Here is a 15,209-nt window from a genome sequence, read left to right as displayed (position 1 = left end):
CAGTGCAGGCTTTGTTACTGGCCTCAGAGTGACAAAGGCACTCTCCCCATGGGGCCAGCAACATGTCTCGGTTTGTGGCAGGCTGCTAAAACTAGTCAGCCTACACAGATAGTCGGTTAAGTTTCAGGGGGCACCTCTAAGGTGCCCTCTGTGGTGTATTTTACAATAAAATGTACACTGGCATCAGTGTGCATTTATTGTGCTGAGAAGTTTGATACCAAACTTCCCAGTTTTCAGTGTAGCCATTATGGTGCTGTGGAGTTCGTGTTTGACAGACTCCCAGACCATATACTCTTATGGCTACCCTGCACTTACAATGTCTAAGGTTTTGTTTAGACACTGTAGGGGTACCATGCTCATGCACTGGTACCCTCACCTATGGTATAGTGCACCCTGCCTTAGGGCTGTAAGGCCTGCTAGAGGGGTGTCTTACCTATACTGCATAGGCAGTGAGAGGCTGGCATGGCACCCTGAGGGGAGTGCCATGTCGACTTACTCGTTTTGTCCTCACTAGCACACACAAGCTGGCAAGCAGTGTGTCTGTGCTGAGTGAGAGGTCTCCAGGGTGGCATAAGACATGCTACAGCCCTTAGAGACCTTCCTTGGCATCAGGGCCCTTGGTACTAGAAGTACCAGTTACAAGGGACTTATCTGGATGCCAGGGTCTGCCAATTGTGGATACAAAAGTACAGGTTAGGGAAAGAACACTGGTGCTGGGGCCTGGTTAGCAGGCCTCAGCACACTTTCAATTGTAAACATAGCATCAGCAAAGGCAAAAAGTCAGGGGGCAACCATGCCAAGGAGGCATTTCCTTACACAACCCCCCCCCAAACGAAAGAGGATGAGACTAACCTTTCCCAAGAGAGTCTTCATTTTCTAAGTGGAAGAACCTGGAAAGGCCATCTGCATTGGCATGGGCAGTCCCAGGTCTGTGTTCCACTATAAAGTCCATTCCCTGTAGGGAGATGGACCACCTCAACAGTTTAGGATTTTCACCTTTCATTTGCATTAGCCATTTGAGAGGTCTGTGGTCAGTTTGAACTAGGAAGTGAGTCCCAAAGAGGTATGGTCTCAGCTTCTTCAGGGACCAAACCACAGCAAAGGCCTCCCTCTCAATGGCACTCCAACGCTGCTCCCTGGGGAGTAACCTCCTGCTAATGAAAGCAACAGGCTGGTCAAGGCCATCATCATTTGTTTGGGACAAAACTGCCCCTATCCCATGTTCAGAGGCATCAGTCTGCACAATGAACTGCTTAGAATAATCTGGAGCTTTTAGAACTGGTGCTGAGCACATTGCTTGTTTCAGGGTGTCAAAGGCCTGTTGGCATTCCACAGTCCAGTTCACTTTCTTGGGCATTTTCTTGGAGGTGAGTTCAGTGAGGGCTGTCACAATGGATCCATATCCCTTCACAAACCTCCTGTAATACCCAGTCAAGCCAAGGAATGCCCTGACTTGAGTCTGGGTTTTTGGAGCTACCCAGTCCAGAATAGTCTGGATCTTGGGTTGGAGTGGCTGAACTTGGCCTCCACCTACAAGGTGTCCCAAGTAAACCACAGTTCCCTGCCCTATCTGGCATTTGGATGCCTTGATAGAGAGGCCTGCAGATTGCAGAGCCTTCAAAACCTTCTTCAGGTGGACCAGGTGATCCTGCCAGGTGGAGCTAAAGACAGCAATATCATCAAGATAAGCTGTGCTAAAGGACTCCCAGCCAGCAAGGACTTGATTCACCAACCTTTGGAAGGTGGCAGGGGCATTCTTTAAACCAAAGGGCATAACAGTAAACTGATAATGCCCATCAGGTGTGGAGAATGCTGTCTTTTCTTTTGCTCCAGGTGCCATTTTTATTTGCCAGTACCCTGCTGTCAAGTCAAAGGTACTTAGAAATTTGGCAGCACCTAATTTATCAATGAGCTCATCAGCTCTTGGAATTGGGTGAGCATCTGTCTTGGTGACAGAATTGAGCCCTCTGTAGTCCACACAAAACCTCATCTCTTTCTTTCCATCTTTGGTGTGAGGTTTGGGGACTAAGACCACTGGGCTAGCCCAGGGACTGTCAGAGCGCTCAATAACCCCCAATTCCAGCATCTTGTGGACTTCCACCTTGATGCTTTCCTTAACATGGTCAGACTGTCTAAAGATTTTGTTCTTGACAGGCATGCTGTCTCCTGTGTCCACATCATGGGTACACAGGTGTGTCTGACCAGGGGTTAAGGAGAAGAGTTCAGGAAACTGTTGTAGGACTCTCCTACAATCAGCTTGCTGTTGGCCAGAGAGGGTGTCTGAGTAGATCACTCCATCTACTGTGCCATCTTTCGGGTCTGATGACAGAAGATCAGGGAGAGGTTCACTCTCTGCCTCCTGATCCTCATCTGTTACCATCAACAGATTGACATCAGCCCTGTCATGGAAGAGCTTAAGGCGGTTCACATGGATCACCCTCTTGGGGCTCCTGCTTGTGCCCAGGTCCACCAGGTAGGTGACCTGACTCTTCCTTTCTAGTACTGGGTAAGGGCCACTCCATTTGTCCTGGAGTGCCCTGGGAGCCACAGGCTCCAGAACCCAGACTTTCTGCCCTGGTTGGAACTCAACCAGTGCAGCCTTTTGGTCATACCAAAACTTCTGGAGCTGTTGGCTGGCCTCAAGGTTTTTGGTTGCCTTTTCCATGTACTCTGCCATTCTAGAGCGAAGGCCAAGTACATAGTCCACTATGTCCTGTTTAGGCTCATGGAGAGGTCTCTCCCAGCCCTCTTTAACAAGGGCAAGTGGTCCCCTTACAGGATGACCAAACAGAAGTTCAAAGGGTGAGAATCCTACTCCCTTCTGTGGCACCTCTCTGTAAGCGAAAAGCAGGCATGGCAAGAGGACATCCCATCTCCTTTTGAGTTTTTCTGGGAGCCCCATGATCATGCCTTTTAATGTCTTGTTGAATCTCTCAACCAAGCCATTAGTTTGTGGATGGTATGGTGTAGTGAATTTATAAGTCACTCCACACTCATTCCACATGTGCTTTAGGTATGCTGACATGAAGTTGGTACCTCTGTCAGACACCACCTCCTTAGGGAAACCCACTCTGGTAAAGATACCAATGAGGGCCTTGGCTACTGCAGGGGCAGTAGTCGACCTAAGGGGAATAGCTTCAGGATACCTGGTAGCATGATCCACTACTACCAGGATATACATATTTCCTGAGGCTGTGGGAGGTTCTAGTGGACCAACTATGTCCACACCCACTCTTTCAAAGGGAACCCCCACCACTGGAAGTGGAATGAGGGGGGCCTTTGGATGCCCACCTGTCTTACCACTGGCTTGACAGGTGGGGCAGGAGAGGCAAAACTCCTTAACCATGTTGGACATATTGGGCCAGTAGAAGTGGTTGACTAACCTCTCCCACGTCTTGGTTTGTCCCAAATGTCCAGCAAGGGGAATGTCATGGGCCAATGTTAGGATGAACTCTCTGAACAGCTGAGGCACTACCACTCTCCTAGTGGCACCAGGTTTGGGGTCTCTGGCCTCAGTGTACAGGAGTCCATCTTCCCAATAGACCCTATGCGTTCCATTTTTCTTGCCTTTGGACTCTTCAGCAGCTTGCTGCCTAAGGCCTTCAAGAGAGGGACAGGTTTCTTGTCCCTTACACAACTCCTCCCTTGAGGGTCCCCCTGGGCCTAAGAGCTCAACCTGATAAGGTTCAAGCTCCAAAGGCTCAGTTCCCTCAGAGGGCAGAACTTCTTCCTCAGAAGAGAGGTTCCCTTTCTTTTGCTGTGTTGCAGTTGGTCTCCCAACTGACTTTCCTGTTCTCTTGGTAGGCTGGGCCATTCTTCCAGACTCCAGCTCTACTTGTTCACCCTGTGCCTTGCACTGTGCTCTTGTTTTCACACACACCAGTTCAGGGATACCCAGCATTGCTGCATGGGTTTTTAGTTCTACCTCAGCCCATGCTGAGGACTCCAGGTCATTTCCAAGCAGACAGTCCACTGGGATATTTGAGGAGACCACCACCTGTTTCAGGCCATTGACCCCTCCCCATTCTAAAGTAACCATTGCCATGGGATGTACTTTTCTCTGATTGTCAGCGTTGGTGACTGTGTAAGTTTTTCCAGTCAGGTATTGGCCAGGGGAAACCAGTTTCTCTGTCACCATGGTGACACTGGCACCTGTATCCCTCAGGCCCTCTATTCTAGTCCCATTAATTAAGAGTTGCTGTCTGTATTTTTGCATGTTAGGCGGCCAGACAGCTAGTGTGGCTAAATCCACCCCACCCTCAGAAACTAGAGTAGCTTCAGTGTGGACCCTGATTTGCTCTGGGCACACTGTTGATCCCACTTGGAGACTAGCCATACCAGTGTTACCTGGATGGGAGTTTGGAGTGGAACCTTTCTTGGGACAGGCCTTGTCTCCAGTTTGGTGTCCATGCTGTTTACAGCTATGACACCAGGCCTTTTTGGGATCAAAGTTTTTACCCTTGTACCCATTGTTTTGTGAAGAGGCTCTGGGCCCACCCTCCTGTGTAGGTTTTTGGGGGCCTGTAGAAGACTCTTTACTATTTTTAGTTTTGGTTGTCTCATCACCCTTCCCCTGGGGAGTCTTTGTGACCCCTTTCTTTTGGTCACCCCCTGTTGAAGTCTTGGACACCCTTGTCTTGACCCAATGGTCCGCCTTCTTTCCCAATTCTTGGGGAGAAATTGGTCCTAGGTCTACCAGATGCTGATGCAGTTTATCATTGAAACAATTACTCAATAGGTGTTCTTTCACAAATAAATTGTACAGCCCATCATAATTATTTACACCACTGCCTTGAATCCAACCATCTAGTGTTTTCACTGAGTAGTCAACAAAGTCAACCCAGGTCTGGCTCGAGGATTTTTGAGCCCCCCTGAACCTAATCCTGTACTCCTCGGTGGAGAATCCAAAGCCCTCAATCAGGGTACCCTTCATGAGGTCATAAGATTCTGCATCTTGTCCAGAGAGTGTGAGGAGTCTATCCCTACACTTTCCTGTGAACATTTCCCATAGGAGAGCACCCCAGTGAGATCTGTTCACTTTTCTGGTTACACAAGCCCTCTCAAAAGCTGTGAACCATTTGGTGATGTCATCACCATCTTCATATTTAGTTACAATCCCTTTGGGGATTTTCAACATGTCAGGAGAATCTCTGACCCTATTTATGTTGCTGCCACCATTGATGGGTCCTAGGCCCATCTCTTGTCTTTCCCTCTCTATGGCTAGGATCTGTCTTTCCAAAGCCAATCTTTTGGCCATCCTGGCTAACTGGATGTCCTCTTCACTGGGGCTATCCTCAGTGATTTCAGAGGTGTTGGTCTCTCCTGTGAGGGAACCAGCATCTCTGACTATTATTTTAGGAGTCAGGGTTTGAGGGACCCTGTTCTCCCTAGATAGGACTGGTAGGGGGGAATTGTCCTCCAAGTCACTATCCTCTTCCTCTGAGTTGCCACCCTCAGAGGGGTTGGCCTTTTCAAACTCTGCCAAAAGCTCCTGGAGCTGTATTTTGGTAGGTTTGGGGCCCATTGTTATTTTCTTTAGTTTACAGAGTGACCTTAGCTCTCTCATCTGTAGATGGAGGTAAGGTGTGGTGTCGAGTTCCACCACATTCACATCTGTGCTAGACATTATGCTTCTAAAAGTTGGAATACTTTTTAAGAATCTACAACTGGTTCTAGAATCTAATTCAAACTTTTACAACTTTTTAAACTCTAAAAGAAATGCTAAACAGGATCTAACACAAGGCCCTAGCAGGACTTTTAAGAATTTAGAAAACTTTTCAAATTGCAAAAATCAATTTCTAATGACAATTTTGGAATTTGTCGTGTGATCAGGTATTGGCTGAGTAGTCCAGCAAATGCAAAGTCTTGTACCCCACCGCTGATCCACCAATGTAGGAAGTTGGCTCTGTATGTGCTATTTCAAAGTAAGGAATAGCATGCACAGAGTCCAAGGGTTCCCCTTAGAGGTAAAATAGTGGTAAAAAATAGATAATACTAATGCTCTATTTTGTGGTAGTGTGGTCGAGCAGTAGGCTTATCCAAGGAGTAGTGTTAAGCATTTGTTGTACATACACAAGACAATAAATGAGGTACACACACTCAGAGACAAATCCAGCCAATAGGTTTTTATATAGAAAAATATCTTTTCTTAGTTTATTTTAAGAACCACAGGTTCAAATTCTACATGTAATATCTCATTCGAAAGGTATTGCAGGTAAGTACTTTAGGAACTTCAAATCATCAAAATTGCATGTATACTTTTCAAGTTATTGACAAATAGCTGTTTTAAAAGTGGACACTTAGTGCAATTTTCACAGTTCCTGGGGGAGGTAAGTTTTCGTTAGTTTTACCAGGTAAGTAGGACACTTACAGGGTTCAGTTCTTGGTCCAAGGTAGCCCACCGTTGGGGGTTCAGAGCAACCCCAAAGTCACCACACCAGCAGCTCAGGGCCGGTCAGGTGCAGAGTTCAAAGTGGTGCCCAAAACACATAGGCTAGAATGGAGAGAAGGGGGTGCCCCGGTTCCGGTCTGCTTGCAGGTAAGTACCCGCGTCTTCGGAGGGCAGACCAGGGGGGTTTTGTAGGGCACCGGGGGGGACACAAGTCCACACAGAAATTTCACCCTCAGCAGCGCGGGGGCGGCCGGGTGCAGTGTAGAAACAAGCGTCGGGTTTTCAATGTTAGTCTATGAGAGATCTCGGGATCTCTTCAGCGCTGCAGGCAGGCAAGGGGGGGATTCCTCGGGGAAACCTCCACTTGGGCAAGGGAGAGGGACTCCTGGGGGTCACTTCTCCAGTGAAAGTCCGGTCCTTCAGGTCCTGGGGGCTGCGGGTGCAGGGTCTCTCCCAGGCGTCGGGACTTTAGGTTCAAAGAGTCGCGGTCAGGGGAAGCCTCGGGATTCCCTCTGCAGGCGGCGCTGTGGGGGCTCAGGGGGGACAGGTTTTGGTACTCACAGTATCAGAGTAGTCCTGGGGTCCCTCCTGAGGTGTTGGATCGCCACCAGCCGAGTCGGGGTCGCCGGGTGCAGTGTTGCAAGTCTCACGCTTCTTGCGGGGAGCTTGCAGGGTTCTTTAAAGCTGCTGGAAACAAAGTTGCAGCTTTTCTTGGAGCAGGTCCGCTGTCCTCGGGAGTTTCTTGTCTTTTCGAAGCAGGGGCAGTCCTCAGAGGATGTCGAGGTCGCTGGTCCCTTTGGAAGGCGTCGCTGGAGCAGGATCTTTGGAAGGCAGGAGACAGGCCGGTGAGTTTCTGGAGCCAAGGCAGTTGTCGTCTTCTGGTCTTCCGCTGCAGGGGTTTTCAGCTAGGCAGTCCTTCTTCTTGTAGTTGCAGGAATCTAATTTTCTAGGGTTCAGGGTAGCCCTTAAATACTAAATTTAAGGGCGTGTTTAGGTCTGGGGGGTTAGTAGCCAATGGCTACTAGCCCTGAGGGTGGGTACACCCTCTTTGTGCCTCCTCCCAAGGGGAGGGGGTCACAATCCTAACCCTATTGGGGGAATCCTCCATCTGCAAGATGGAGGATTTCTAAAAGTTAGAGTCACCTCAGCTCAGGACACCTTAGGGGCTGTCCTGACTGGCCAGTGACTCCTCCTTGTTATTCTCATTATTTTCTCCGGCCTTGCCGCCAAAAGTGGGGCCTGGCCGGAGGGGGCGGGCAACTCCACTAGCTGGAGTGTCCTGCTGGGTTGGCACAAAGGAGGTGAGCCTTTGAGGCTCACCGCCAGGTGTGATAATTCCTGCCTGGGAGAGGTGTTAGCATCTCCACCCAGTGCAGGCTTTGTTACTGGCCTCAGAGTGACAAAGGCACTCTCCCCATGGGGCCAGCAACATGTCTCGGTTTGTGGCAGGCTGCTAAAACTAGTCAGCCTACACAGATAGTCGGTTAAGTTTCAGGGGGCACCTCTAAGGTGCCCTCTGTGGTGTATTTTACAATAAAATGTACACTGGCATCAGTGTGCATTTATTGTGCTGAGAAGTTTGATACCAAACTTCCCAGTTTTCAGTGTAGCCATTATGGTGCTGTGGAGTTCGTGTTTGACAGACTCCCAGACCATATACTCTTATGGCTACCCTGCACTTACAATGTCTAAGGTTTTGTTTAGACACTGTAGGGGTACCATGCTCATGCACTGGTACCCTCACCTATGGTATAGTGCACCCTGCCTTAGGGCTGTAAGGCCTGCTAGAGGGGTGTCTTACCTATACTGCATAGGCAGTGAGAGGCTGGCATGGCACCCTGAGGGGAGTGCCATGTCGACTTACTCGTTTTGTCCTCACTAGCACACACAAGCTGGCAAGCAGTGTGTCTGTGCTGAGTGAGAGGTCTCCAGGGTGGCATAAGACATGCTACAGCCCTTAGAGACCTTCCTTGGCATCAGGGCCCTTGGTACTAGAAGTACCAGTTACAAGGGACTTATCTGGATGCCAGGGTCTGCCAATTGTGGATACAAAAGTACAGGTTAGGGAAAGAACACTGGTGCTGGGGCCTGGTTAGCAGGCCTCAGCACACTTTCAATTGTAAACATAGCATCAGCAAAGGCAAAAAGTCAGGGGGCAACCATGCCAAGGAGGCATTTCCTTACACTAGAGCTCTGGTATTTCCAGAGAGAAGCACTATATTTAAAAAAAAGAAGCAGAAGAAAAAAAAAAACATAAGTATACCCTCCCTTCAACTTGAACCTTGGTACAATCATTGGCAAGTATTATCAGAGCTCCGACAGACAACTCTTCCATTTCTTCGCAGCGCAAGGCATGGCATCAAATTTGACAGATTACAGACATGAAAGTCTTCAGTAGATCGTTCCATCAACACCAGCTTTGTTTTCAAATATTTCCACAACTTGCGACATTAACGAACTGGCTTCTTTAACCACTTGGGTACTACGGACATCACAGTGCAGCGTCAGGGTGACCCCCCTATCAATCTCTACTGTGGATGGCCGCAGAAGCACTTCAGTTGCCAACATGACTCACTGAGATCATGTCCACACTCACATGGCCCTTTCTAGACCAACAAGGTATGCCAAGGACAAGCAGGCCTTAGGCAAAATTGTTGCGCCACCTGGTGGTTAAAATAAATAGCTTTTGCCAGGGTTTCTCGCTTACTGTGGCCTATCGGGATAGTTTTAGGAGGGCTGGCAGGATGGGATATACACCACCACTAGACCGTCATGGTTTGCCTTTTTTATATGCAGAGCCAGAGCAGCTCCCTTGCAAATGGCGGTTACCCTAAAAATCAGTACACATTACATGGGTTCAAGACTACAAGTTCAAGTCAGGATGAACGAGTTACTTACCTTCGGTAACGACTTTTCTGGTGGATACATAAGCTACCTGTGGATTCCTCACCTAATGAATACTCCCATTGCGCCAGCATTCGATGGAAATCTTCTTCCTAGCTTCTGCAAGTCGACGAGGACGTCACATTTGCCCACGTGACGCCGTCTGGCGTCATACAGGCAATAAGAGGTCCTCGCCAACGTCAGTACCAACATTTTTTACTTGCCTGAGAACAATAATCCATTGAGATGAAAGACAATAGCCATATTTAATGACATTGTAAACAACACATCATTGTGAAAAGATGGACTACTAATTTAATATATATACACACATATATATATATATATATAATCTATACCAATCCTCAAAGCCAAGAGGAGCACACTCAAGAATTACTTGGTTAGACCAAACAGACAACGGGGAGGCGGGTGGGACCGTGAGGAATCCACAGGTAGCTTATGTATCCACCAGAAAAGTCATTACCAAAGGTAAGTAACTCGTTCTTCTGATGGATACAACTACCTGTGGATTCCTCACCTAATGAATAGAGTCCCAAAGCAGTACCGCGCTCAGTGGTGGGTGCCTGAATGGTCAAACCAAGAAATCCTGCAGCACTGACCGTGCAAAATGTCCGTCCCTTCTGACCTCAGAGTCCAAACAGTAATGCTTCGCAAAAGTGTAAAGGGACGACCAAGTTGCGGCCTTGCAGATGTCGACCACCGGAACACCCCAGGCCAAGTTCGAAGTGGCCGACTTAGCTCTGGTAGAATGAGCTCTAATACCATCAGGAGGATCCTTCTTTGCTAAAGAGTAACACATTTTAATGCAAAGAACAACTCACCTGGAGAGTGTTCTCTTGTGGACTGCCTTTCCTCTCCTCTTTCCCAAGTATCCGATGAAAAGCTGATCCTCCAGCCTGAAATCCTTCGTCCGGTCTATGTAGAAGCTTAACGCCCTCTTTGGGTCCAAGCGGTGTAGTCTCTCTTCTTCCTTTGAAGGATGAGGCGGAGGATAAAACGTGGACAGAGTAATTGTCTGTGCCAAATGAAAGGGTGAAACAACCTTCGGAAGGAAAGCAGCCTTGGTCCTCAACACCACCTTATCCCCATAAAAAGTTGTATGAGGGGTTTTACCGATAGAGCCTGCAACTCACTCACTCTCCTTACAGATGTTATAGCAACCAGGAAAACTGTTTTAAGAACTAACAATCTTAAAGGGCAAGAATGCATAGGCTCAAAAGGGGACCCCATAAGGAAAGTTAGGACCAAGGACAAATTCCATTGAGGCATAACGAAAGGATTTGGAGGAAATTTATTCATAAGGCCCTTCAAGAATCTAAGTACTATAGGAGATTTAAATAATGAAGGCTGGTCTGGAAGACAAATAAAGGCTGACAAGGCAGACAAGTAACCCTTAACAGTAGCCACTGCACAACCCCCCTGTGCTAAAGACAAAGCAAAAGATAAAACATCCGACAAATGAGCACGTAAGGGATCAATCTGCCTCTCTCCACACCATACCACAAATTTAGACCACCTATTAGCGTAGATAGATTTAGTGGAGTGTCGCCTGGCCGCTAAGATAACATCCACTACATCAGGCGGGAGAGAAAAGGAACTCAGGTTGCCCCGTTCAATCATGAAGGTGCAGGCTCTGGAGGTTGGGGTGTAAAACCTGCCCCAGCGACTGCGAGAGGAGGTCTGCCCTGAGAGGGAGACTGAGCGGAGGACACAGTTTGAGTTGGAGAAGGTCGGAATACCACACCCTCCTTGGCCAATCCGGAGCAATTAAGATTACTTGGGCCCGGTCTTGGCGAATTTTCCTCAACACTCGAGGAATCAAGGGTATGGCGGAAACGCGTAAAGCAACTGGTCGCACGAGGTTCTCTGAAACGCGTCCCCCAACGCTCCTTGCACCGGATACTGGAGGCTGCAGAATAATGGGCAGTGCGAATTCTCCCGGGTGGCAAACAGATCTATCCGAGGAAACCCCCACATCTTGAAGATTAGACGGACTTGATCTGGATGAAGACGCCACTCGTGGTCGGCCGAGAAATGGCGACAGACTGTCCGCACGTACATTCAAGACTCCAGCCAGATGATTTGCTACCAAGCAAATCTGATGGTCCTTTGCCCAGGACCATAGCTGAAGAGCTTCTCTGCAGAGAAGGTACGACCCCGCTCCTCCCCGTTTGTTGATATACCACATTGCGGTAGTATTGCCCGTCAGGACCTGAACAGACTGACCGCGAAGGGATGGGAGGAAGGCCTTGAGAGCCAGACGTACAGCCCGTAACTCTAACAGATTGATATGAAACATCTGTTCCTGTGGAGACCAAAGCCCTTTGATCTCCAGGTCCCCCAGATGAGCTCCCCACCCTAGAGTGGAAGCATCCGCAATGACCGTGGTCACTGGTGGAGGCTGCGTGAACAGCCTTCCCAGGGAAAGATTGTCGTCCGCAATCCACCACTTCAAATCCGTGGCAGCCTCCCTGGAGATCTTGACAGAACCTTCGAGATCTCCTTTGTGTTGAGACCACTGCCTTCGGAGGCACCACTGAAGAGCCCTCATGTGCCAGCGAGCATGCGTGACCAACAGTATGCAGGAGGCAAACAGACCGAGCAGACGTAGGACCTTGAGGACTGGAATGACCGCTCCGCTTTGAAACATTGGAACCAACGCCTGAATGTCTTGAATCCGCTGAGGCGGAGGAAAGGCTCGATTCAATGTTGTATCCAGTACTGCCCCTATGAACAGGAGGCGCTGAGAGGGCTCTAGGTGAGATTTGGGCACGTTCACCGAAAAGCCCAGGTCGAACAACAACTGGGTTGTTGACTGCAGATGATGCAACACAAGCTCCGGGGACTTGGCTTTGATCAACCAGTCGTCCAGGTAAGGGAATACTGCTATCCCCTTCCTCCTGAGCTCTGCTGCAACCACCGACATCACCTTCGTGAAGACTCGAGGTGCTGAAGTAAGACCAAACGGGAGGACCGCAAACTGATAGTGCTGCAACCCCACCACAAAACGGAGATACTTCCTGTGCGACTTGAGTATCGGGATATGAAAGTAAGCACCCTGCAAGTCGACAGACACCATCCAATCTCCCTTGTTCAGCGCCAAAAGCACCTGAGCTAGGGTCAGCATGTTGAACTTTTCCTGTTTGAGGAACCAATTCAAGATCCTTAGGTCCAGGATTGGTCTCAACCGACCATCCTTCTTGGGAATCAGGAAGTACCTTGAATAACAACCTTGACCCTTTTCCTGCTCTGGAACCAACTCCACCGCGCCCTTTAAAAGGAGAACTTGAGCCTCCTGTTCTAACAACAGGAGGTGTTCTTCTGAACAATAAGATGGGGGGCGGAAACTCCCAAAAGGGAAGGGTGTAGCCTTTTCTCACAATGCTGGTAACCCAGGCATCTGATGTAATGACCTCCCACTTGTGAAGAAAATACAGTAACCTTCCCCCTACAGGAGAGGAGTGAGTGGGAATTGGTGGAAGCCTAAGGCTGCTTCCCCTGCTGCACCCCTCCAGAGGAAGAGAAAGAGGCAGAGTGCTGCTGAGAGGCTGCCCTGGTACGGACCCTACCCCTCCCTCTAAAAGATCTATAGGCGAGAGAAGAGGTAGGCTGTTGGAATTTCCCCCGAAAGGAGGAGGAGGATGAGCCACGACCAAATCCTCGAAACCTCCTAAAAAATCTGGAGGAGGCAGAAGAAGTGGCTTGTAGTCCTGCTCTCCTTAAACCTCTCCAAAGCCGAATCTGCTTTGGCACCAAAGAGCTTGTCCCCATCAAAAGGGAGGTCCAACAGGGTCGACTGCACATCCGAAGAGAACCCTGAGTTGCGAAGCCAAGCCTGTCTTCTCGCAACCACAGCCGTGCCCATCGCTCTGGCCACCGAGTCAGTTGTATCCAACCCAGATTGGATAACCTGGGTTGCAGCAGCTTGAGCGTCTGACACGAGATTCAACAGCCCTTGAGGAACCTCTGTACACGTAGATGTTATCTCGTCCATCAGAGCATAAATGTACCTCCCCAAAATACACGTAGCATTGGTGGACTTTAACGCCATGCTACATGACGAGAACACTTTCTTTGATTGCATATCCATTTTTTTGGAGTCCCTGTCCGCCGGCATTGATGGAAAAGATCCAGGCGCAGATCTTGTCGAACAGGAAGCCTGGACCACCAAGCTTTCAGGCGTAGAGTGTCTGGAAAGAAAGCCAGGGTCAGTTGGTGCAGCCCGATACCTCCTGGCCACAGACCTATTGACAGCCAAGGAAGATACCGGCTTCTTCCAGACCTCCAATACAGGTTCCAGCAGCGCCTTGTTAAATGGCAAAAGCGGTTCTGCTGATGTAGAGGCCGGATGTAAAACCTCAGTCAGCAGATTTTGCTTCGCCTCAGTTACCGGCAAAGGCAGTTCCAGGAAGTTAGCTGCCTTCTTTATCACAGCATGAAAAGTGGCCGCCTCTTCAGTATACTCCCCTGGAGATGACAAGTCCCACTCAGGGGAAGTATCAAAGCCACTAGCTGTGTCCAGCCCATGAAGACCCTCGCCAGAGTCCTCAATTTCTCCTTCCTCCAGGACCTGCTGATACTCTTGTTCTTCCAAGAGACGGAGAGCACGTCTCCTCGAATGCAGCCTCTCCTCAATCCATGGCGTCAGCAGACGTCGAAGAACGACGCCGATCACCGGATCCGTCCGACGCCGGGTCAACAGGCGCCACAGGTAGCTTCGGCGCCGAACCAGGAGTCGGATGAAGAGAAGACTGCCTCAGAGTCGCAGAAGGCCCAGACGGCATCACTGGCCGAAACACCGAAGCCGATGGAGCCGAAACCTCCGGAGCCGAAGCCTCTGAAGCCACCGGAGCAGACACCGGCGCCGAGCCCACGTTCCCCAAGGGGAGAAAGGGCATGAAGGGTGCTGGTCGCAGCGGAGCCGGAGTACCCAAACTGAAAGCCAAAGGACCCGAAGGCCCAGCCGGTGCGCCACCTGGAGCCATCTGCTGAAAGATGGAAGCCGGATACTGGGGTGCCTGGACCGAAGGCGACACCGAAGCCGGCCTCGACGTCTGCAACATCGGTGAGAACATTTGAGGCTGTGATACTGAAGGCGGCTGGCCCGAAGACCCGGGCGAAGTCGGCGAGGCTGGAGAAGGCAACGGCGTCGATGGATGAGGAGTGACTGTGGGACTGACCTCCCAAGTCTTCCGACGCAGAGTCGATGGCAACCTCAACCGAGACCTCTCCTTACTCGACCGGCGCCGTGATTCCCGACGGCGCCGTGAGTCTCGATGACGTTGATGAGACTTCGGCGAGGAGGATTTTCTATGGTGCCTCTTCTACCTTCTCTTCGACTTCGCCATAAAAAGTTTGGCCTCTCGCTCCTTCAGGGCTTTCGGATTCATCTGCTGACATGAATCACACCTGGCCACATCATGGTCGGAACTCAAACACCACAAACAGTACGAATGTGGGTCAGTAACCGACATTTTGCCCCCACATTCTCGACAGGGCTTAAAACCAGACTTCCTCTGAGACATAGTAACCTCAGAGAAAAAACACACAGCCAAAAACACACTGTAACTGCCGAACAGCAACAGTAGCTACCTCGAAGATAACCGTTTCGAATGGCATGGAAAAAAGGGAACTGACGTTGGCGAGGACCTCTTATTGCCTGTATGATGTCAGACGGCATCGCATGGGCAAATGTGACGTCCTCGTCGACATGCAGAAGCTAGGAAGAAGATTTCCGTCGAATGCTGGCGCAATGGGAGTATTCATTAGGTGAGGAATCCACAGGTAGTTGTATCCATCAGAAAATAAACTACTAATTAACCCAAGGTTGATAAAGTCTGAAGCACTAGCAGAATCAATGCCACAGAATTCAGACACCATACCCAGACACAAACTCTCAATGCCAGAAAGAAAT

At 49.6% G+C, this 15,209-nt stretch overlaps 1 protein-coding gene across 2 annotated transcripts in view; it reads right to left on the bottom strand.

The window, feature by feature from the left end:
* The window catches only part of G3BP2 (G3BP stress granule assembly factor 2), a 306,903-nt gene that overhangs the window by 233,186 nt on the left and 58,508 nt on the right, over window positions 1–15,209 (bottom strand). The window lies entirely within an intron of this gene.

The sequence above is a fragment of the Pleurodeles waltl genome, chromosome 1_1 (assembly GCF_031143425.1).
Source record: "Pleurodeles waltl isolate 20211129_DDA chromosome 1_1, aPleWal1.hap1.20221129, whole genome shotgun sequence".
In the NCBI taxonomy this organism is placed as follows: domain Eukaryota; kingdom Metazoa; phylum Chordata; class Amphibia; order Caudata; family Salamandridae; genus Pleurodeles; species Pleurodeles waltl.
The sequence above is the reverse complement of the archived record's forward strand: the minus strand, read 5'-3'. Positions and strand labels throughout refer to the sequence as shown.